Here is a 7,642-nt window from a genome sequence, read left to right as displayed (position 1 = left end):
CAGATGGTAAAGTGTCTGCCTGTGATGTGGGAGACCTGGGTTCAATCCCTGGGTTGAGAAGATCCCCTGGAGAAGGAAATGGCAACCCGCTCCAGTACTCTTGCTTGGAAAATTCCATGGACTGAGGAGCCTGGTAGGCTACAGTCCATGGGGTCGCAAAGAGTCGGCCATGACTGAGCAACTTCACTTTCACTTCATAAAACTAAGATCATGACACCCAGTCCTATCACTTCATGGCAAATAGATGGGGAAACAGTGGCAGACTTTATTTTGGGGGGCTCCAACATCATTGCAATTGGTGACTGCAGCCATGAAATTAAAAGATGCTTACTCCTTGGAAGGAAAATTATGACCAACTTAGACAATATATTAAAAAGCAGAGACATTACTTTGCCAACAAAGGGCCGTCTAGTCAAGTCTATGGTTTTTCCAGTGGTCATGTATGGATGTAAGAGTTGGACTATAAAGAAAGCTGAACACTGAAGAATTGATGCTTTTGAACTGTGGTGTTGGAGAAGACTCTTGAGAGTCCCTTGGACAGCATGAAGACCCAACCAGTCCATCCTAAAGGAAATCAGTTCTGAATATTCATTGGAAGGACCGATGTCGAAGCTGAAACTCCAATACTTTGACCTGATGTGAAGAGCTGATTCATTTGTAAAGACCCTGATGCTGGGGAAGATTGAAGGCAGGAGGAGAAGAGGATGACAGAGGATGAGAAAGTTGGATCACCAACTGAATGGACATGAGTTGGAGTAAACTCTGAGAGCTGGTGATGGACAGGGAGGTCTGGTGTGCTGCAGTCCATGGGGTCACAAAGACTTGGACATGACTGACTGAACTGACTGAACATTATTAATCAAAGCATAAAAACTTCAAGATATTGGCCTACCTTGGTTCAGTCTTGATGTGAAATATAAAATTTATGTTTCCTTTTGGATACAGCTTTCGAGCATTTAAGGAATGGGGGGTGGCAGAAATGCTTTTGGAAAGAGTACTCATTAGCTTTTCCAGGTTTGTCAGTTTTCTTCTCTTTTCTACGTTTATTTCTACCCAAACTTCCAACCGAAGATCACTCCAAACAGTAATAGCCTTTTTCAGCAACTGCACTAAAACCAGAATCACTGAGGTGCTTGTAAAATTATAGTTGCCGAGGTCTGACCCTTGATCTCCTGAATCAGAATCTTTGAGTACAGGGTTGTGCAGTTAAGTATTTTTTAAAATATCATTCAGAATGTACACATCTTTTGTATTCCTTTTTTTCCTTCTTTTTGATATGCCCATCAGTTCAAATGTAAACTCTAGGTCTTTTTTCTTCTTTTTTTTTTTCTTCTTTTCTTTCTTTCTCTTCCTCTCCTTCCTTCCTTCCTCTTTATTTCCTCCTTTTTTACTTTCTTTCTTGATAATTTTCATACTTGTGTCTTTAAATCTATCTTCTAAGAGATTTTCTTGTAAAATTTATTTAAAAATATTGAAATTGTTTAAATGCTTTTGTTTTCTAAATATCATAAATTACTGTTCTTTTTTTTTTCTTAATGTTATCTCAAGTGATACAATAAATTGATTTGGAATTAACATATTTCCTTGAAGTTGTAGAATATTTAAAACAATGATGAGGGAAAAAAATACATAAATTTGAAACCTTAAAGAAAGTTTCTGACTTTAAAATTTTAGTGAAAATTTTCCTTTCAGCTTTATTATTAAAAATGATAAGACTTGAAAAAAATCATGGCACCAATTTTGCTTGTATCTTCTGCATGCAATATCTTCATGAATATCTTCAAAGATGCAAAATCCCTTTCATTTTATCTGGAGTTACTTATCTTGGTTTTCATCATTAATGTTTTAGATTTTTCGCAGCTTTTTATGACCTTGGATATTAAGTAAAATTCTAGAAAATGGGATTGATAGGTGGGGAGCTCTATGTATAAGGGCAGTATTAGTATTTATACCACCAAGCTTTTTTTGTTTTGTTTTTTGTCTCCATAGGGACTGCTGAGGCAGCTATCTATTACTGCCAAGTGTCAGATTTAGCAGAACTATCCTCAAGGGCCTGAATACATTCACTAACTACCCTAGTTATCCCTACATCTCAAAATCCCTACATCTAGGAATTTTCCCTGCTTTTTCTTTTTTCCCTTGGAGGTAAATACCAGCCACCTTTACTCTATATGCAAGTGTGGGATGTGAGGCAGTGAATCAACTTTTCCATGGTGCACACAGACCAGCAATCAATTACCTATTATCTGCTTTCTCTCTCCCTCCTGTCCTTTGTCTTACCTGCTCTTTGTCTTTGTCCTAAGTCTGGATATTTTATTATCTCTACTGCACTGAATCCTACTTGGTTTGAACTCTTCAGTTCAGTTCATTTCAGTCGCTCAGTCGTGTCCGACTCTTTGCAACCCCATGAATCACAGCACGCCAGGCCTCCCTGTCCATCACCAACTCCCGGAATTCACTCAGACTCACGTCCATCGAGTCAGTGATGCCATCCAGCCATCTCATCCTCTGTCGTCCCCTTCTCCTCCTGCCCCCAATCCCTCCCAGCATCAGAGTCTTTTCCAATGAGTCAACTCTTCGCATGAGGTGGCCAAAGTACTGGAGTTTCAGCTTTAGCATCATTCCTTCCAAAGAAACTCTTACAGCTCCCGTAATTTTATCTCATTTGTCAACACTCTTCCATCTGCTTTTTCTATTCTAGAAATATATTGAAATAGCTCATCTGCTTAAGGCCTCATCTAGTCTTAGAAGACTTTTCTCCTTTACTGTCTTTTGAATGGTAAGATAAGCCAGTCCATTGGACCTTTTGGCAGATTTCCTTTAAAGCTTTTAATTGTGGTAAAATGCACAAAACATAAAGTTTACCATTTGAACTATTTTTAAGTCAACTGTTACACAGAATTAAGTACATTCGCATTGTTGTGCAGTCAATCTCCAGAGCTCCGTTCATTTTACAAAACTGAAACTCTATACCCATTACAATGATTACTCCAGAGTTCCCTTCTAGTGGTTAGGATTCCAGGCTTTCACTGCTGTGGCCTGGGTTCAGGCCCTGATCAGGGAACTGAGATCCCACAAGCTGCACAGTGTGGGCAAAAAGTAAAACAAAATGACAACTCAACACTCCGACCTTCCCCTGAACTCCTGTCTCAATGAATTTTACTCCCCTAAGTCCCTCCTATAAGTGGAATGATACAGTTTTGGGGACTGGCTTATCTCCCTAGCATGTTCTGAGGTAGTTCTTATATAATGGTATTCCAAACTCATCCCAGTCACTCTTCTTTGAATTCTCTCTTGTTTTTCCACATCTCATTCAGGGAGGTGAGGTACAAATAGCACATATTAATCTTGGAAAAGACCCTGATGCTTGGAAAGATTGAAGGCAGGAGGAGAAGGGGACAACAGAGAATGAGATGGTTGGATGGCAATACTGACTTGATGGACATGAATTTGAATAAGCTCTGGGAGTTGGTGCTGGACAGGGAGATCTGGAATGCTGCAGTCCATGGGGTTGCAAAGAGACATGACTAAGTGACTAAACTGAACTCAATCTAGGTACAGTGTGCAAGGCAGAGAAAGAACTCATTCTGAATATTACATTTCTAATAAGGAATGTATGAGATTTTGTGATTGCCTCCTACTGCTGTTGACTCATATTGAGCTTTGCTATCAACTCAGACTCCTAAATACTTTAAGCCACTTCTTCTCTGGTGCCCTTCCCTCACCATTTTGTCTCACCAGGCACAAGGAACATTAGAAATTGCATATTAAGGTCATAATGAGATTTTGAAAATCTGCATAAGATCTGCATGATGAATTAATTTTCTTATGCAATTTCTCCTATAATAACATTTCACATTTTCATTAAAATCTAGTCCACAGGTAGAATGAATGCTGTGACTTTGGGAGATAGAAAATAATAAAAATTATTAATACACACTGACCCTGTTCTCCAAATGCATGTTCTATAATGATCCAGAATTACTATGCTGAGCATGTCTTTTTTTCCCTGAAGGCACAAGCATATGAAATTGAATTTTTTCTTTACAAACACTTTAGTCTGCCTTTAATAGGCTAGCAGTTCTCAAAAATGATGTCAAGCCACACTTACACATCTGTGATAAAATGGATTGTGAACCCAGGTATAGGTCATTTATACAAGAGTACTAAAATTTACACATGAGTTATCTTTTGTTGAAAATTAAGGTATACCCCAAATTCTTCTCTTATCAGCTTTCTAATATGGGAGGAAAGGTGTTGAGTTGTAATGCATTAGTTGAGTGGGAAATGTTCATAATTCACAACCTTGTCCTTGAAATGCAACTGCTATTACTGTGCTGATAATATGTGAGTGATTATGAGTTATTTAAATCCTTAGAGGTTGCAATTTTAATGATTATTGTTTAGTTTTACCAATAAGGAAGAATATAAGGATAAAGAAAGGATGAATAAAAATATGAATTGTAACTGCATTACATCCAGAGGTCCCAGCTATTTCTTTCTTTGTATCAGCAAAATCTGTATAACGAAGGAAATGAAACTTGTGAACACTGTCCATTACATATGTTAAACCTGAAAAAATATGTTGAGAACCACTAATGTAGGCAATTAGGATAAAATACATACACATATAAGATATATATGTATAACTGAATCACTTTGCTGTAAAATTGAAACACACACATTGTTCACTAATTCTACTTTCAAAAACATATCTGAGGACACAAATATAATTTTTACATTTAAAAAAAACTTATGCCTGCTAAGTCGCTTCAGTCATCTCCAACTATGCGACTCTATGGACTGTAACCTGCCAGGTTCCTCTGTCCATGGAATTCTCCAGGCAAGGAAACGAGTGGGTTGCAATGCCTCCTCCTGGGGATCTTTCTGACACAGTTATCAACTTGGGTCTCTTATGTCTCCTGCATTGGCAGATGGGTTCTTTACCATTAGTGCCATCTGGGAAGCCAGTTTGTATTTTATGAGGCACCCAAAGCATTTGTATTTAGGCAAGCAATTATGTTGTACTGCTGAAATTCCCTAAGGCTGAAATTTCCTAAGGATATAATCCACTGGTCCCTGCTAGAGTAGCACTTTTGTAAAGTAGTCCTTAAAGTGGATTACATTCCATAAGAGCATAAGAAGACTCCCCTGCAAGTAACATCAACAGAATTGCTTTCCCATCTCAATGGTCAGAACTGCATTGTTGGACCAGCTCTGAAACTAGTCACTGAGGAGGGAAATGGACCTGCCATGACTGATCTCTCCCCGATCTGGGGAGGGGCCCAGCTTCCACTAAATACAAGGGTACAAATAGTTGTGCAGAATCAAGGTTTTCTTAGCAAGAAGTCAGGGATGGGATTGGCTATTGGCTAGGCCACAACTGTATCTTCTGTAGGAATGAAGACATTTGATTGAACATGACTAGTTTCAGATAGGGGCTTCCCTGGTCGCTCAGACTGTAAAGAATATGCCTGCAATTCAGGAGACCCAGGTTCTACCTCCTGGAGAAGGGAGTGGCAACTCACTCCAGTATTCTTGCCTGGAGAATTTCATGGACAGAGGAACCTGGCAAGCTACAGTCCATGGGTTTGCAGAGTTGGGCACAACTCAGTGACTAACACACACACACACAGGGCCAAATAACAAATCTAATTTGAGAAACTATTGTATCTAAAGGAGTTTCTTTCAGGTCAATCAGGGTCCTTTTGATTCCTAAAGCAATTGTTGATATAATACTGACACAGCGTGACTGAACTTTTAGAGTTAATTATACTCTCATGTATGTCTATGTTTTGTTTTCCCCCCATCTAGATGATAGTGGTAGATAATATTTTGACATGTGAAAATCAACAAAAGGACGATTTAGGGGTTAAGTTCATGACCTTGTTCCTAATCTCAGTCACACTTGCAGAACAGAGATTAGCTCAGTCAGAGTACTGAATGACTGACTCTTGCCTTCCTCTCATCCATCCAGAGGCTGTAGACTGCCAGCTGTGGGTGTGTCAAGTTCACAGACATGCTTTGTTTCAAAATTACAGTGTTTGGGGAATATATTTTGAGTTTTTATATTTACAAATTGAGAAATGTTATTTAAAAAATCCTGATTTCTCATTTCTTTTGAAAAATCTGATGCTATGATGCCATTGGGTCTGCATTCTTCAGGGCCACAATTGGCTTGGGCTGGCCATTGCTGGCCTTTTGAGAATGGAGCCTGTGTTCGCCTGTCCTCCCAAGATGGTGTTCTTTATATTTTTTTCAAACTTTAAACTTTTTATTTTGTACTGAGGTGTACCCAGTTAACAATGTTGTGGTAGTTTTAGGTGAACAGTGAAGGGATTCAGCTGTACTTATACATGTATCCATTCTCTGTCCCCCAAGTCCCTGTCCCATCCAGGTTGTCACATAATACTGAATAGAGTTCCATGTGTGTTCTTTTTATACTATGAGCATTTCATTCACTTAAGGTAGCTGATTGGCCCCGAGAGCATTTATATTTGCAACTCTTATTCCAAATCATTCCTTACAACACTGTTATATTAATTTTTAAAAACATTCTTCTGTTCTACACTTTTGATTGCTTCCAGTTGTTTTTAAATATTTTTCAGCCTCCCTTGTAGCATTTTGTCCTACTGCTTGTCCTGCCTCTATTGCATAAACTCTTCAGTAATCATTCCTCCAGGGGCAATATCCCCATCTGCTTCCATGCCTTTCATCGAAAGCGTTGGTGTCCTGGAACACTTCATGGTAGGCTGAATAATGTCTTCTCTACCCCTGAAGATGGCCACATCCTGATCTTTGGAATCTGTGACTGCGTTACCCTGTATGGCAAAGGAAACTTTGCAGATGTGGTTTAGTTAAGAATCTTGGGATGGAGATATTATTCTGCATTACCCAGGTTGGTCCCATGTATACACAGGGTCTTTACAGAAGAGACACAGGATATCAGATTGGGAGAAGGTGAAAGGAAGACAGAAGCAGTGATTGGAATGATGTTATTATGAGTTTAAAAAGTGCCAAAATAGCCTTGAAAAGATGGAAGAGGCAAGGGCTGGCTTCTCCCCTGGGGCTTCCCAGGTGGTGCTAGTGGTAAAAAAATCCACCTGCCAATTCAGGAGACACAAGAGACTAGGGTTTGATCCCTGGGTTGGAAAATCCCCTGGAGTAGGGAATGTCAACCATTCCAGTATTCTTGCCTGGAAAATTCCATGGACAAAGGAGCCAGTGGGTTCAGTCCATGGCACTACAGAGAGCTGGACACGACTAAGTGCATACTAGAGCCTCAGAAAGAAACCGGCCTTATCAACAACCTTGATTTTAGCCTTCTAACACATGGTGAATTTCTGACTTCCAGAACTGTTTACTATGAGACTGTATTTACTATAAGTTTGTTCTGTTTTAAGCCACTAAGTTAGCGATCATTTGTTACAGCTGGAACTAGAAAAAAATTACAGTAACCTCCTTTTCTGTCTTATAAATGTTACCTTCTTGAAACACTAATAACTTATCAAAACAATGCTTATTTTGTGTGGATATATTTCTTAGTTCCCCTACTGGGTTCCAAGCTCATTGACAACAGGCCCTTGGTGATTGATTGCTGTTTTTTTCCCTGGGATTTATTGAGTGTTTCAGCCCAGTTAAT

The sequence above is a fragment of the Capricornis sumatraensis genome, chromosome 3, assembly GCF_032405125.1.
Source record: "Capricornis sumatraensis isolate serow.1 chromosome 3, serow.2, whole genome shotgun sequence".
NCBI classification, from domain to species: Eukaryota; Metazoa; Chordata; class Mammalia; order Artiodactyla; family Bovidae; genus Capricornis; species Capricornis sumatraensis.
The sequence above is the reverse complement of the archived record's forward strand: the minus strand, read 5'-3'. Positions refer to the sequence as shown.